Source organism: Drosophila obscura, unplaced genomic scaffold (assembly GCF_018151105.1).
Source record: "Drosophila obscura isolate BZ-5 IFL unplaced genomic scaffold, ASM1815110v1 contig_200, whole genome shotgun sequence".
Taxonomy (NCBI): Eukaryota; Metazoa; Arthropoda; class Insecta; order Diptera; family Drosophilidae; genus Drosophila; species Drosophila obscura.
This window is the reverse complement of record NW_024542791.1, coordinates 1-17,907: the sequence shown is the minus strand read 5'-3', so window position 1 is coordinate 17,907 and position 17,907 is coordinate 1. Positions and strand designations below refer to the sequence as shown.

The window sequence follows — 17,907 nt, the reverse complement described above, 5'->3', positions numbered from 1 at the left end:
TGAAAATTAATTTATACATTCTGGGAATAATTATGATCCGATCTAATTCAGATTCGGCAATCTGGTAGATATGGTCATTCTCTACGATACTTCACTTTTACTTATTTGGTATCCTTAAAATTGTGGCTGCCAAAGATTTTCGTCCTTTGTGGTGGCGGAAGGGGGCGGGCGAAATTTTGAAAGCGAAACACTTGAAGAGCTGCGCCTTCTCTGTGACACGGTGGGTGCAAGAGAGGCAAGAGCGGCGATCAGCCATAGCCGATCGAGCCTTCGCAATGATGCTGGCCGCCCACAATGGCGAAGTGGGTGCCATTGCAGATGAGGACCGCGCCTTGTTGAGGCGGCAAAGCGCCACAATATTTTAATGGAGATGCCGGAGCACCAGGCAATGCAGCCACAACAACAACACCAGGCAGAGCAGATGCCACAACAATATTCAATCCATCATCTAATGCACTTGCCCCTAAATCTAACTAGGCTCCCCCAGTGACGACGTACAGTGGGGAGCAAAAGTGAGTACATTAATCGTCGTTGTTAATCAGAACATCGACAAGGCAGTCCGCCAGCTGCTGTGCACCTTCCGTGTCACAGAGAAGGCGCAGCCACTAACCATACAGTATATAGATGTGCCAGTTCATACATCGAAAGGGGCGCAAGCTGAGTGTTCTGTCCCGGCTCCCAGCGCTTCGGCTCTGTGAGGCTGAGACACTCGGGTCGGGAGCCAGGCCATTCGGGTCGGGAGCTGGGCCGTTCGGCATGTATGACTCATGTCGGGAAGCGAAAGCAAGCTGAGAATTGCAAATGTATGTGTGTAAACAGACACGACAAAATTTTGTATCAATTCTTATTTTCCGAAACCGTTTTGAGTTTCGTTTCCAGGTTACGTAAATGTGTGTGTGCCATGTATTCACACATACTGTGCTTGTGTGTGGGCTCTACAATTGTTGGCCGCTTGAATTGGTTTTTCGTTTTGTTTTGAGGGCTGATGTGATGTAGCGACCTATTCAGGGCCGGATCAACCCTCAACCGGGCCTTGGGCAACCATCAATCTGGGGCCCCCCTTTATTTTGTATGTTAATCAGTGGCTGTTCTATTTTTTATCCATTATTTGGAGTTTTGTTTTTTCAACAAAATTTTTCTGTTATTTCTAGGAGGGCCCTAGGCAACTGCTAATCCGGCCCTGGACCTATTCCCGTCGTAAGACTTCATATTTTCTTGGTGTGTTCTGTCGCTCGACTCGACGCGGGTCGGGCCGAGGCTTGAGGCAAAGCGTGCATAAAAGATTTGGTTTGAAAAGCGAATTGCCCCGGGCCCGTGGCTACATCAGCTTCTTTAAACAAAACATGCCAAAATATTTTATGAACGGCTTCGTCAATGCCTCGACCCGACCCGCGTCGAGTCGAGCGACAGAACACACCAAGAAAATATGAAGTCTTACGACGGGAATAGGTCCAGGGCCGGATTAGCAGTTGCCTAGGGCCCTCCTAGAAATAACAGAAAAATTTTGTTGAAAAAACAAAACTCCAAATAATGAATAAAAAATATAATGGCCACTGAAAAAAATACAAAATAAAGGGGGCCCCAGATTGATGGTTGCCCAAGGCCCGGTTGAGGGTTGATCCGGCCCTGAATAGGTCGCTACATCACATCAGCCCTCAAAACAAAACGAAAAACAAATTCAAGCGGCCAACAATTGTAGAGCCCACACACAAGCACAGTATGTGTGAATACATGGCACACACACATTTACGTAACCTGGAAACGAAACTCAAAACAAACTCAAAACGGTTTCGGAAAATAAGAATTGATACAAAATTTTGTCGTGTCTGTTTACGCACATACATTTGCAATTCTCAGCTTGCTTTCGCTTCCCGACATGAGTCATACATGCCGAACGGCCCAGCTCCCGACCCGAATGGCCTGGCTCCCGACCCGAGTGGCTCAGCCTCACAGAGCCGAAGCGCTGGGAGTCGGGACAGAACACTCAGCTTGCGCCCCTTTCGTTGTATGAACTGGCACATCTATATACTGTATGGTTAGTGCTTAGATATAGGCGCTCATCATCCGTCTTGATTTTTTTCCCAGACTCATGGGATATCACACTGCTACAAGTGTTTCGCTTTCAAAATTTCGCCCGCCCCCTTCCGCCACCACAAAGGACGAAAATCTTTGGCAGCCACAATTTTAAGGATACCAAATAAGTAAAAGTGAAGTATCGTAGAGAATGACCATATCTACCAGATTGCCGGATCTGAATTAGATCGGATCATAATTATTCCCAGAATGTAGAAATTAATTTTCAGTTACTTCCACCGCCACATTCAGCAAGAGACACGGGACTCATTCTCTTTCTGGCTCGCACACTCTGCTTCGTTATGTACGCGAGCGCCCTCTAACGGGGGCGCTCTAAAATCTAAATGGTACATGTAGAATCTATATGTTAGATGTAGAATATACATTGCAGACGTAGATAACAGATGTACCAAAAAAATTTAATATGTAAATATGTACGAATATTTTTTGCCGCTTGAACTGAATATCGGTTTTTCGTTTTGTTTTGAGGGCTGATGTAGCGACCTGAGCTGACCTGCCGCAACATAAATGAGGAATGGGCAGAGTGGGCATAATTCATATAAAAAGATCTTTAAATGCAATTATATGGATCGTAAAAACAGGTCTCTGAAAAATATATGTAAATTTATTGAAAAAGTTGATATTACGGCAGCAACGAAGTCGAAAGCCGACGGCATTTGCACAATATTTATTTACATAAGTAACAACAAAGACTATACAATACATTTTTGTACATTTCATATCATATCTCTGCTCATATCTCCAAAACTAAATTTATCTTGAAAATTAGATTTGCTAAAGCTCTGGAAAATATTCTACTAGATATGTACATTTATTTTATTCAAAGCGTTCATAAATAATTTTTTAATTTTTCCACCTCGTTTCGGCTGAGTCCCCACTGTAAAATTTAATGTTGTTATTTGTGTGTATTGCTTGTATTTAAAGTTTAAAACCAAAATCGACCTATTCAGGGCCAGATCAACCCTTAACCGGGTCCTGGGCAACCATCAATCTGGGGCCCTCCATTTTTTCTCGCCAGTTCCCTTCTTTTTTCATTTGAAATAAAAACTTATTTTATGTATGTTTGATTAATTTGTATGTTTATCAGTGGCTATTATATTTTTTTTTTCCATTATTTGGAGTTTTGTTTTTTAAACAAATTTTTCTTTTAGCCCTAGGGGGGTCCCTAGGCAACTGCTAATCCGGCCATGGACCAATTCCCGTCGTCAGACTTCATATTTTATTGGTGTATTCTGTCGCTGGACTCGACGCGGGTCGAGGCCGAAAGCAGAGGCAAAGGCTAGCCTAAAAGAGAATGTAAGAAATACCCCGCGCGCCCGTCGCAACATCAGCTTTTCAAAACAAACTCAGAACGGTTTCGGAAAATAAGAATTCATAAATATTTTGTCGTGTCTGTGTACACACATACACTTGCAATTCTCGGCTTGCTTTCGCATCTCGTCATGAATCGAACATATCAAAAAATGCCGAACGTCTCAGGCCCACGACCCGAACGTCTCAGCACCACAGCCGAAGACCTGGTGGTGCTGGGACAGAAAACTCAGTTGCGACACGTCCGGTGTTGTAGTAGGCCGCCGTGTCCGAGCACAGATCGATGGCCTGCAAGTAGGAGTTTAGAGCCGTTTCGTAGTTTTCTGCATTGTAGTTATGCATTCTGCTGTAGCGGCGTAATATACCGCATGAAGAGGTGCCACTTCAACTGCTTATTAATTTCGGTTGAAAATTCAATTTAGTCACTTGTAGTGCATTTATTTTACCTAGTTTAATTATATGAAGAGCATTTATTCCACTCAATTTAATCACTCGACGGACTTCTGACATTATGGATCATGATTAAAGTATTTTAGTTTATACAATAACTGATAAATAAATAAAATACAATATAATATAACAAATGGGATATATAATAATAATACAATTTTGTAAACGATTGAAATTTTGTTTTACGTACATAATACATAAATAAAAACTAGCGTACAGGTCCAAAATCAGTGTTAGAATAATTATAATATGATAACAAAGAGTAGCACTAGAAATTTTGGAGACATCTTAGCTTTAATTCCGCTGAGGTGGGGTCCTGCTGCATCACCTCCACGACAATCTCCAGGGCCTCCGGATACCGATTCAGATGGGCCAGACATTCGGCTTTCAGGACACGATACCCAACTGAAGCGGGGGCCATGCTCAACACGTAGTCCAGGTAGACCGCCGCACTGTCAAAGAACTTGCGATCGTAGCTCGCCTTAATAAAGGGTGCCAATCGGCGGATCTCCCGCAACGCCTTCTGCTCTTCGTCGACCACTGTGCTCTCACGATTCCGCGCCAGCACCTTCTTCACGGCCATCTGCATGCCCAAGATGTCGCCCAGTACCCGACAGCACTTGGCCACCTGGACGTGGGCGGTCTCGCAGCCAGGATCAATGCAAAGGGCGTGACGGGCATCCGACAGGGCACTGTTGTAGTCCAGCATCTTCCAGTGGCACGCGGCGCGATTATTGTAGTAGGCCGCCATGTCCGAGCACAGATCGATGGCCTGCGAGTTGGAGTTTAGAGCCGACTCATCGGATTTCTTCGGTTTGTCCGGTACTTCACTGACCCAAAATGCCAAAAAAGCTCCGATAGGCTAACGGAAGATTTCACAAAGGGATACAGGCCACGAATGTGGATATTCTCCAACGACAATGGCACCCGTCGCCCGTTGCTTAGGTTACTAAGCTCTAAACTAACAAAACCGTAAACACCGCAGTGCCGATCAACCTGCCACTCAAAGACCTCTGAAAAGAAATAACACCTTTATAAAACCAATAAATTTTTAATGGGACGTAAAACACTTACCGTGATTCCAATAGACGCATATACATGAAGCATAGCTTCAACACAAGCTCTTCTGCGTTTTTCTCTCGTAGCAAGTCGTCTTTAAATGGAGTGTCTAGCCAACAGATACTGTTACCGGTCGCCCCTGCGCCGCGCCGACATCTTTGACAAAAATCACAAAAGCTCGCCCTCAAGACACAAGAGCCCTCTATCGCCGCACAACTTTCAGCGCTTTTTGGTATGCAATTTTCTGGCAACCGTTGAGCGCCACGATTTTCACCTGTTTCCGTGGTGTAGCGGTTATCACATCTGCCTAACACGCAGAAGGCCCCCGGTTCGATCCCGGGCGGAAACAGATGCAACTACCTTTTTTGAACAAATTTTATAGAGAAGCGAAGACTTTAAGGTGCTAAGAAAAATTTGCGCCCGAGGCGAAGCTGTAAAACTTCGCACGACAGGCCATCTCCAAGTTTTTAAATTTTGCTGTCGAATTAAAATTTTGAAGCAGCTGGAGAACCTCAAGATAGTCCAGGTTGGGCAAAAATTTGAATTTAATGAAGGGACAAATTTTGTTGCGCCTAAGACTTCACTGGCAAAGTCATCTTAAATTAGGTCTCCATTATATTTTCTGGCCAAATCGTCCTCCTGTTTTTTAAGCACATCTGTTGAAACCGTTTAGCCTGAGCCGGCATTGTATGTGCTGAATGGTTAACTATATAAACAACTACATTGCTTGTGCACGATTCAGCATATTGATGCTCGAGAAATGTATCGAGCCTCAGCGCAGATGATTTATTTTTATTTACTGTCGTTATATACGTTGCACGCTGAATACACTAATGACAATTATTCCAATGTGAAGTCATGTATTAAATATATTACATATGTATTTTTATATATGTATATCCGCTCATTATTATCGAATATACCATGTCAAAAGAAATTATCATTTTAATATTGGGGTTGTGGACGTCTTGCAAAATTAACTTACACTTATAAAGTGAAGTGTATATTTCGACAGCGCTGTAAAAAACGTATGCATGTGCACACATACAGTCGTCGCGACGACTCGGCTCGGCTGTCGCAGCGTCAAAGAACCAACTTCGTATGCTGTACGCATACAAGAGAGCGGCTGGCTCTAGAGCAGAGGCCGGCAGAGTCGTATCAAAGACAATTTAGTTTAGGACGAGTGCAACGTACACGAATATTCTTCTGCACGAATTTTCGGGGCTGGCTCTTACGGGCTGGCTCATTTCGCTCCCATTATTTTGAGGGCACGCCTAGTGCCTCCGCAGCATACGAAGGCATCAGGAATGGTTTTCTTTGCCGATGCGACAACCTAGCCGAGTGCATGCGCCACAGGCTGTATTTGGCAATGCATACGTTTTTACAGCGCTTATCCAAAATATCCCTTCACTTTATAAGTTTAAATCAAAACCCCATATAAAAAACTGTTATATTGTATATGTATATCCCTTCAACGATAATTTATTTTAAGATGGTATATTCGATAATGATGATCGGAAACATATATAAAAATACATAGTTATTTAATACATGAAATTCCATTAATTTAACACTAGGTATTCAGGATGCGACGTATTCAACGCAGTATATAATTTCGTTTCCTCAACTCATAAAAAGGTTTCCGTCCGAAATTGTCCGCTGTAAGTACGCACAACCTTGCTGTTCTGTGTGTACTTACACATGCAAGCGGATTCTATTTTTAATTCGTACGCTCTCAAATTTGTGCGAGCGAGATTGCGCGAATTTCGTCGCTGGCGAAAAAGTCTATGGCAATTGTGGGTTCCGTGGAAAATTCGGCAGCGCAGTCACACGTCACGCAATACTTCTGTGCGCTGTTATTCTGCCTATGGTCGAGGTGGCGGCTTTCTTCCTGTTCGTCCTTTCTTCATCCTTTTACTCTCGTTTCATCTTAATTTGGCTTGATTCAATTTCGCTTGTATGCTTCTGTTGGTGGTTCATTTTCGCTTTCCGTTTGTTTATTTGTTAATATTTTGTAGTTTCATATACTTACTCGCAGGCAAATTCCTTTACACCCCTGTGCGCTTTTAGGTGTGTCGTCAAATGATGTTTATATTCTGTTTTATATCCGCACAAACGATCAAAAGAGCAGTGGTAGAGTTTCTTGGTTATTTTATAATCAGACTCTATTTCGACTCCGCCATTTTTGCCGAACGCTCCGAACCGAAGCGAATTGTCCCAGTAATTTTTGTCTTCGGCCTTAAAAAAATCTGAGATCTCCTCTGCCAGGCGAGTGCAGTGGGGGTCGATGTCGAGTATGTGATTATGAAAATAATCTTTGATTAACGCTGCCAGCGCGATTCGTCCGGTTCCGGAGAGTTGGAATGTTGGCTCATTTGGAATGTGTGGATTGGGCTCACTCTGCCAGGCTATAATATCCCGTATTCCAGGGCTAGCAGAAGACTCCTCGACTGCAGGCGACTCCAAAGGAGCCTCTACTGCAGCCGATTCGATCTCGAACTCCTCGACGATCGGCGAATCCTCCTCGAACTCCTCCTCGACTGCAGGCGACTCCAAAGGAGCCTCTACTGCAGCCGATTCGATCTCGAACTCCTCGACGATCGGCGAATCCTCCTCGACTGCAGGCGACTCCAAAGGAGCCTCTACTGCAGCCGATTCGATCTCGAACTCCTCGACGATCGGCGAATCCTCCTCGAACTCCTCCTCGACTGCAGGCGACTCCAAAGGAGCCTCTACTGCAGCCGATTCGACCTCCTCCTCCAACAAAGGCAACAGGGGCTTATAGAGCTGTGTTGACAGTATGGCCAACTGCTCCTGCATGCTCCGGATGCTTTGAATTCCTTTGAGTTGATTCGCTTGCTGCTCCTGCAAGTTTTTTTTCTTCTCTGCCATTTCCTTGTCCTGTTTCAGCTTGAGCTCCTTCATCTCCTCACGATGCTTCTCTTGGAGCCTTCTCTCCAGTATTTGCATCTCTTTTTGATGCTGAAGTTTCAGTGCCTGTTCCCTGAAAAGTGAAGCCAAATCAAAAGTATTAATTAAACAAATATATCATTGAAATACATTAAAATAAATCTGCATACATAATGAAATGACGCGTGCCGGACGCGTGCCGCTTAACTTTTAATTCTGTTGTTACAAAAGAGAAGGAGAGGATCATAGAGCAAAGAAGAATGGGCAAAAAGTATGCATATGTGTGTATGTTATGAGTGTCAAAAATCACACTGTATGTGTGCACATGCATACGTTTTTTACAGCGCTGTCGAAATATACCCTTCACTTTATAAGTGTAAGTTAATTTTGCAAGACGCTTACCACCCCAATATTAATAAACTTTTATTGTATATCCCTCCAATGGTAATTTCTTTTAACATGGTATATTCGATAATAATTATCGGATATACTTTTATAAAAGTACATAATATATTTAATACATGACTTCACATTGGAATAATTTTCATTAGTGTATTCAGCGTGCAACGTATATAACGACAGTAAATAATTTCGTTTCTCAACTCATAAAAAGGTTTTCGACTCGAAAATCGTCCGCTTCGCACAAGTACGCACACATACGCAGCTGCTGGTTCTGTGTGTACTCACACATGCAAGTGGATTCTATTTTTAGATTCGTACGCTCTCAAATTTGTGCGAGCGAGATGGCGCGAATTTCGTCGCTGGCCGAAAAATTGGCTTGCATATGGAAATTGAAATGTATGAGCGTTCCGCATCTTATACTTATATTGTCTTTGCTCGAACGGCGTGCCTCCTCCTGATCCAACAGAATTGACAGGTTGAGGCTCGCTTCGTCGCGAACGACTAAAAGGGCTGCGAGCTCATTTTCTGGTGCTCCACGTTCAACAGCGTCCACCAGCTGTTGGTACGCACGTGAGCGAGCTACGCGAGCTCGAGCCACCGGAATTGATTCCGAATGCAGAGAAGCATTCGTGTGCCCTATGCAGGGGTCGGCACACAGACTCACACATTTTTTTGGTGCGTTTGTGTGCGAAGACAACAGACACGAAGTCAAATACGTTACCTTATTTCTCTGCCGCTGCGAAAGCCGAGGAATTGTGCGAGCCAGCTCTAAAGCCAGCCTGCAAGCTTCGTGTGCAAAAATTTCGTATGGCGTTATATATCTTATTCTTATATTGTCTTTGCATTGACAAAGCCAAGTAGCTGTTCAGAGGCGAAGGATAGCCTAAAAGCAAATTGAAAAATCCGGAGCCCTTAAACTGTGGCGCCCGGGGCAAACTTCGACGTTTCGGGGAAACGTCAAACGAAAAAAAATATCTGTTCCCGCCCGGGTTCGAACCGGGGACCTTGTGCGTGTGAAGCACACGTGATAACCGCTACACTACGGAAACATATAAAGATCTAGCGGCAGTAAAGACGATTCGAACGGAAAGTTGAGGAAATGTTGGGGCCTCGGTTGGGTGGTTCCTGGTGATAAATTTCTAACGAGCGGTTGGTTGTTCCTGCACTTTTTTGGGCAATATTTTTTAAAATGTTTTTGAAGGTATCCCTTATGCGATGCTATATACCCGCATTGTTTGCACACAAACTCTTGCGGAATGTCTATGTTGAGCTACTGAGCTTCTTCAGTAGCGTTGTTTTGCAAGATTATTTAAGAGACGATGATTGTTCAGTTAATATATTCACAATTTATTTTACTTAAGTTAATGTATATGTATTATCCGAAACTAGCGAAAGGTGTGCGAATTTAATGACGAGAGTTAATGATGGGTCGATTGAAGACGCGGGGGCCGGTTCAAGACTGTTGAAGTTGATATGTTTATGTTAGGGTTAGTTTAGAACTCTTGGCAGGCAGGTCACTGTGCCAGACAGCCAAACGTTTTACTACGGTGATGATCGAATTTGAAGTGTGTTCTGCTTTTCCTGATGAGCCTCCCCCACAGCGGCTGACTAACGCCGAGAAAGAGCAACGCACCAGCAAGAGCATAAGTACAAGCAAACAAACGGTTATAAAGAGAGACATTAGATTAAGAGATGATCAACTACTCTTTGTGCTGCCATGGGCCGGCGCTTAGCCGAACAGTCTACTTTTGCAAGGCACTTCTGAAAGTGCTCCAAAATTAGTTTCAACTTTCCCAATCGCTTGTGCCCGCAAATCTTGCACTTCAGCAGCAACGACTGAATGAGAACGAAGCCCGGTGGTGCTGTAAAGCCGGCAGGAACATGAGGCTCAGTAGCCAAGTATATTTTTACCTGCTCGTCGTCCGGTCCCTCCAGTTCGCTGACTTCCGAAATAGGCAGTTGAATTTCGGCCTGGTGCTTCGGAGTTCTGTGGACTGATGTTGTTCTCCACGAGCTCTTGTCAGCAACATGGTCAATGCATGATAACCGCTACACTACGGAAACATATAAAGATCTAGCGGCAGTAAAGACGATTCGAACGGAAAGTTGAGGAAATGTTGGGGCCTCGGTTGGGTGGTTTCTGGTGATAAATTTCTAACGAGCGGTTGGTTGTTCCTGCACTTTTTTGGGCAATATTTTTTAAAATGTTTTTGAAGGTATCCCTTATGCGATGCTATATACCCGCATTGTTTGCACACAAACTCTTGCGGAATGTCTATGTTGAGCTACTGAGCTTCTTCAGTAGCGTTGTTTTGCAAGATTATTTAAGAGACGATGATTGTTCAGTTAATATATTCACAATTTATTTTACTTAAGTTAATGTATATGTATTATCCGAAACTAGCGAAAGGTGTGCGAATTTAATGACGAGAGTTAATGATGGGTCGATTGAAGCACGCGGGGCCGGTTCAAGACTGTTGAAGGTGATATGTTTATGTTAGGGTTAGTTTAGAACTCTGTGGCAGGCAGGTCACTGTGCCAGACAGCCAAACGTTTTACTACGGTGATGATCGAATTTGAAGTGTGTTCTGCTTTTCCTGATGAGCCTCCCCCACAGCGGCTGACTAACGCCGAGAAAGAGCAACGCACCAGCAAGAGCATAAGTACAAGCAAACAAACGGTTATAAAGAGAGACATTAGATTAAGAGATGATCAACTACTCTTTGTGCTGCCATGGGCCGGCGCTTAGCCGAACAGTCTACTTTTGCAAGGCACTTCTGAAAGTGCTCCAAAATTAGTTTCAACTTTCCCAATCGCTTGTGCCCGCAAATCTTGCACTTCAGCAGCAACGACTGAATGAGAACGAAGCCCGGTGGTGCTGTAAAGCCGGCAGGAACATGAGGCTCAGTAGCCAAGTATATTTTTACCTGCTCGTCGTCCGGTCCCTCCAGTTCGCTGACTTCCGAAATAGGCAGTTGAATTTCGGCCTGGTGCTTCGGAGTTCTGTGGACTGATGTTGTTCTCCACGAGCTCTTGTCAGCAACATGGTCAATGCATGATAACCGCTACACTACGGAAACATGTAAAGATCCAGCGGCAGTAAAGACGATTCGAACGGAAAGTTGAGGAAATGTTGGGGCCTCGGTTGGGTGGTTTCTGGTGATAAATTTCTAACGAGCGGTTGGTTGTTCCTGCACTTTTTTGGGCAATATTTTTTAAAATGTTTTTGAAGGTATCCCTTATGCGATGCTATATACCCGCATTGTTTGCACACAAACTCTTGCGGAATGTCTATGTTGAGCTACTGAGCTTCTTCAGTAGCGTTGTTTTGCAAGATTATTTAAGAGACGATGATTGTTCAGTTAATATATTCACAATTTATTTTACTTAAGTTAATGTATATGTATTATCCGAAACTAGCGAAAGGTGTGCGAATTTAATGACGAGAGTTAATGATGGGTCGATTGAAGACGCGGGGGCCGGTTCAAGACTGTTGAAGTTGATATGTTTATGTTAGGGTTAGTTTAGAACTCTGTGGCAGGCAGGTCACTGTGCCAGACAGCCAAACGTTTTACTACGGTGATGATCGAATTTGAAGTGTGTTCTGCTTTTCCTGATGAGCCTCCCCCACAGCGGCTGACTAACGCCGAGAAAGAGCAACGCACCAGCAAGAGCATAAGTACAAGCAAACAAACGGTTATAAAGAGAGACATTAGATTAAGAGATGATCAACTACTCTTTGTGCTGCCATGGGCCGGCGCTTAGCCGAACAGTCTACTTTTGCAAGGCACTTCTGAAAGTGCTCCAAAATTAGTTTCAATCGCTTGTGCCCGCAAATCTTGCACTTCAGCAGCAACGACTGAATGAGAACGAAGCCCGGTGGTGCTGTAAAGCCGGCAGGAACATGAGGCTCAGTAGCCAAGTATATTTTTACCTGCTCGTCGTCCGGTCCCTCCAGTTCGCTGACTTCCGAAATAGGCAGTTGAATTTCGGCCTGGTGCTTCGGAGTTCTGTGGACTGATGTTGTTCTCCACGAGCTCTTGTCAGCAACATGGTCAATGCATGATAACCGCTACACTACGGAAACATATAAAGATCTAGCGGCAGTAAAGACGATTCGAACGGAAAGTTGAGGAAATGTTGGGGCCTCGGTTGGGTGGTTTCTGGTGATAAATTTCTAACGAGCGGTTGGTTGTTCCTGCACTTTTTTGGGCAATATTTTTTAAAATGTTTTTGAAGGTATCCCTTATGCGATGCTATATACCCGCATTGTTTGCACACAAACTCTTGCGGAATGTCTATGTTGAGCTACTGAGCTTCTTCAGTAGCGTTGTTTTGCAAGATTATTTAAGAGACGATGATTGTTCAGTTAATATATTCACAATTTATTTTACTTAAGTTAATGTATATGTATTATCCGAAACTAGCGAAAGGTGTGCGAATTTAATGACGAGAGTTAATGATGGGTCGATTGAAGACGCGGGGGCCGGTTCAAGACTGTTGAAGTTGATATGTTTATGTTAGGGTTAGTTTAGAACTCTGTGGCAGGCAGGTCACTGTGCCAGACAGCCAAACGTTTTACTACGGTGATGATCGAATTTGAAGTGTGTTCTGCTTTTCCTGATGAGCCTCCCCCACAGCGGCTGACTAACGCCGAGAAAGAGCAACGCACCAGCAAGAGCATAAGTACAAGCAAACAAACGGTTATAAAGAGAGACATTAGATTAAGAGATGATCAACTACTCTTTGTGCTGCCATGGGCCGGCGCTTAGCCGAACAGTCTACTTTTGCAAGGCACTTCTGAAAGTGCTCCAAAATTAGTTTCAACTTTCCCAATCGCTTGTGCCCGCAAATCTTGCACTTCAGCAGCAACGACTGAATGAGAACGAAGCCCGGTGGTGCTGTAAAGCCGGCAGGAACATGAGGCTCAGTAGCCAAGTATATTTTTACCTGCTCGTCGTCCGGTCCCTCCAGTTCGCTGACTTCCGAAATAGGCAGTTGAATTTCGGCCTGGTGCTTCGGAGTTCTGTGGACTGATGTTGTTCTCCACGAGCTCTTGTCAGCAACATGGTCAATGCATGATAACCGCTACACTACGGAAACATATAAAGATCTAGCGGCAGTAAAGACGATTCGAACGGAAAGTTGAGGAAATGTTGGGGCCTCGGTTGGGTGGTTTCTGGTGATAAATTTCTAACGAGCGGTTGGTTGTTCCTGCACTTTTTTGGGCAATATTTTTTAAAATGTTTTTGAAGGTATCCCTTATGCGATGCTATATACCCGCATTGTTTGCACACAAACTCTTGCGGAATGTCTATGTTGAGCTACTGAGCTTCTTCAGTAGCGTTGTTTTGCAAGATTATTTAAGAGACGATGATTGTTCAGTTAATATATTCACAATTTATTTTACTTAAGTTAATGTATATGTATTATCCGAAACTAGCGAAAGGTGTGCGAATTTAATGACGAGAGTTAATGATGGGTCGATTGAAGACGCGGGGGCCGGTTCAAGACTGTTGAAGTTGATATGTTTATGTTAGGGTTAGTTTAGAACTCTGTGGCAGGCAGGTCACTGTGCCAGACAGCCAAACGTTTTACTACGGTGATGATCGAATTTGAAGTGTGTTCTGCTTTTCCTGATGAGCCTCCCCCACAGCGGCTGACTAACGCCGAGAAAGAGCAACGCACCAGCAAGAGCATAAGTACAAGCAAACAAACGGTTATAAAGAGAGACATTAGATTAAGAGATGATCAACTACTCTTTGTGCTGCCATGGGCCGGCGCTTAGCCGAACAGTCTCTTCTTGCAAGGCACTTCTGAAAGTGCTCCAAAATTAGTTTCAATCGCTTGTGCCCGCAAATCTTGCACTTCAGCAGCAACGACTGAATGAGAACGAAGCCCGGTGGTGCTGTAAAGCCGGCAGGAACATGAGGCTCAGTAGCCAAGTATATTTTTACCTGCTCGTCGTCCGGTCCCTCCAGTTCGCTGACTTCCGAAATAGGCAGTTGAATTTCGGCCTGGTGCTTCGGAGTTCTGTGGACTGATGTTGTTCTCCACGAGCTCTTGTCAGCAACATGGTCAATGCATGATAACCGCTACACTACGGAAACATGTAAAGATCCAGCGGCAGTAAAGACGATTCGAACGGAAAGTTGAGGAAATGTTGGGGCCTCGGTTGGGTGGTTTCTGGTGATAAATTTCTAACGAGCGGTTGGTTGTTCCTGCACTTTTTTGGGCAATATTTTTTAAAATGTTTTTGAAGGTATCCCTTATGCGATGCTATATACCCGCATTGTTTGCACACAAACTCTTGCGGAATGTCTATGTTGAGCTACTGAGCTTCTTCAGTAGCGTTGTTTTGCAAGATTATTTAAGAGACGATGATTGTTCAGTTAATATATTCACAATTTATTTTACTTAAGTTAATGTATATGTATTATCCGAAACTAGCGAAAGGTGTGCGAATTTAATGACGAGAGTTAATGATGGGTCGATTGAAGACGCGGGGGCCGGTTCAAGACTGTTGAAGTTGATATGTTTATGTTAGGGTTAGTTTAGAACTCTGTGGCAGGCAGGTCACTGTGCCAGACAGCCAAACGTTTTACTACGGTGATGATCGAATTTGAAGTGTGTTCTGCTTTTCCTGATGAGCCTCCCCCACAGCGGCTGACTAACGCCGAGAAAGAGCAACGCACCAGCAAGAGCATAAGTACAAGCAAACAAACGGTTATAAAGAGAGACATTAGATTAAGAGATGATCAACTACTCTTTGTGCTGCCATGGGCCGGCGCTTAGCCGAACAGTCTACTCCCGTTGAAGAGCACGGGTCTTTAACATCCTTCTTTGGCAGCCACATTTCCTTTGTTGATCCAGGTGACGTCTTTAGTATAGCCACTCCGGAAACCATGCCTGACTCAACGAAGAGGTCCAATACTCGTGCGAGGGGGCAGTTTAGACTGGTTAACTGAAAATAACACAGGAGAACGTGGATCTGATGCGCGAGACTGCGACACCTCTCCTGCAATTATCCATCCTAGCCTGGTTTCCTGAAGACGTGGCAGACCAGCTCCCAATTGGATTTGGCCAATGCAGAGAAGCTCAAAGAACAGTCCCGCTCCAATAAGAATGTCCACAGGTTGAGACTTGTAGAACTTGGGATCCGCTAACTGTGTGTTGCAGGGAATGTTCCAGCTGTTTAGGTCGATATTGCAGTTAGGTTGACTGGACGTAATGGTGGGAGCAACTACTGCCGAAATGGTCGTGGCATAACTTGATGTGCGTGATTCCAGGTTGATATCTACGCAGCATCCTTCCGATGTGGCACGCGACTCGCCGAGACCAGACACCAAAACATCCGACACTTTCCTTTGAAGCTGCAACTGCTGAGCCAGGCGAGAAGTAATGAGATGCACCCGCGATCCAGAATCAAGCAAGGCACGGCATGGAATGAGTGTACCAGAGCGATTCCTTACGCTGATTATGGCAGTGGCAAGAAGAACGATGTCCTGCCTGTGACTCTGGGCCAAAAGCGATGTGGCTGACGCTGTTGCAGTATGTACAACGCCAGAGGGTCCCGCGCACGCACTGGTGCGGAGCTGATGTAGAATGTGACAGTGATGGCAGAATGGATTGAGAACCGAAAGACGGGGACTCGAAGTGAAGTAGAGTGTGATGTCTGGCACCACATATTCGGCAGGATCGAGAATGACATGCACCCTGCGTGTGGCCTGCTCGGAGACAGTTGGTGCACAGTGACAGCTTCTTAGTTTCCTGAAGCCGAAGTTGAGCGGAAAGATTCCCAAATTGTGAACACGCATAAATGGAGTGTCCTGGATCACCGCAGAATGTACAGACCTTGGAGCTGGTTGCGATTAGACAGTGTTTCCGACTGCTCTGGGTGTACATATCATTTGCGTGCTCTTGGGTTTCCAACCTCTGGCATCTCTGCTCCAGAAACGTGGCGAATTGCTGGCTGGAGGGTATGCTATCCAACGACGAGCATTCCTCCCACTTGGTTTGTGTGGCGCTGTCCACCTTCTGTAGTAGGCTGTGTATTAGGATGCAGTCAGCAATCTGCTCCTTTGTCCCCATACTTTGTAACGCTCGCAGATTGGCATTAACTGTATCCGAAAGGGACCGTAGTTGGAAAACAGATGAGGCCTCGACACGCTGCAAGCTCAGAATGTCTGTGACATGTGCCTGAAAGATGAGACGCTTGTTATTAAATCGTTTGCTGATAAATCTAAGAAGATAGCTGGCGTGGCTAAATTCCAGCGACGAGATCGTGTCCAGCGCTGGTCCCTTTAGGCATGATCGTAAATGCTGCAGCTTCTCGACATTCGTAAGGTCACGGTCCTTATCTATAATGGAGGAGAACATGCCCCAAAACGAGGAATACTGAGCGTAGCCCCCACCGAACTCAGGTAGCTTCAACTCCGGCAGGCGTGGCCGACTTTGCACGACGACCGTAGTTGGGGCCTCTCCTACATGGTCCGCCCGCATTGTTGAACATGGTAGCATTGTGGGCTGCCGCTTGTTTAACTCTCGCTTCATGCGAATCTCCAGCATGACCACGCACTCGTCAAACTCATCCCTCAAGGGACTACCGATCTCATCGAGATCAATCTTCTCCAGGGCATTATGGTGCTCGTTGAATGAAGCTACAAGATCCGCTAGCAGCTTCAGCCTCACGTTCAGCTCCTCCTCACTGAGCTCGCCAATCCTCTCCTAGCCGACGGCCGTTTCGATTCTCCGTGCCGCCCCTAGCATGGATTGCACCTTGCGCTTGTAGAATACAGCTTCCGAATCAACGAACAATGGTGAGGGGGCAAGATCGAAGGGGTGCTATTAGAAGCCATCGTGTATGTTCAATAGAAAAGCTGGGCTTAGAGTCACTGAGAGAGTGTAGAGGTTAACAGCCGGTGAATAACCTCGAACAGTTTTACACGAACTGTACAATCGATCGCAGCGTTTAAAAACACACAGTCTTGCAGTTTTACAGAGCAGCAGCGAGAGCTAACAGTTTGAAACGCACTGCACTTGTGCATCCGACAACAACAAAGGCATGCACACTGAGAGCACGAAACCGAAACGAAACAACAGCAAGCAAGCAGACCGCAAAGCAGATGACGCGACAACCGTTTCTGTTGCTTGTGCACAAACGATGAACCGAAACACCGTGGTTCAAAGCGAATTTATCCAACGAAAATGTTTTTTGTGATACAATTTAAAGAGTTTATGTTTATATCACGTCGGGGTCACCAAATGTTGAGCTACTGAGCTTCTTCAGTAGCGTTGTTTGCAAGATTATTTAAGAGACGATGATTGTTCAGTTAATATATTCACAATTTATTTTACTTAAGTTAATGTATATGTATTATCCGAAACTAGCGAAAGGTGTGCGAATTTAATGACGAAGTTAATGATGGGTCGATTGAAGACGCGGGGGCCGGTTCAAGACTGTTGAAGTTGATATGTTTATGTTAGGGTTAGTTTAGAACTCTGTGGCAGGCAGGTCACTGTGCCAGACAGCCAAACGTTTTACTACGGTGATGATCGAATTTGAAGTGTGTTCTGCTTTTCCTGATGAGCCTCCCCCACAGCGGCTGACTAACGCCGAGAAAGAGCAACGCACCAGCAAGAGCATAAGTACAAGCAAACAAACGGTTATAAAGAACATTA

At 44.8% G+C, this 17,907-nt stretch overlaps 2 non-coding genes across 2 annotated transcripts; one reads left to right on the top strand and one right to left on the bottom strand.

Annotated features, from left to right (window-relative positions):
- Positions 1–5,190: 5,190 nt before the first annotated feature.
- Trnav-aac lies at positions 5,191–5,263 on the top strand. Its single transcript has one exon. It is a non-coding gene; the product is annotated as a tRNA-Val (tRNA).
- A 3,939-nt stretch (positions 5,264–9,202) lies between these two features.
- Positions 9,203–9,275, bottom strand: Trnav-cac. The gene has a single exon. It is a non-coding gene; the product is annotated as a tRNA-Val (tRNA).
- Positions 9,276–17,907: the final 8,632 nt, after the last annotated feature.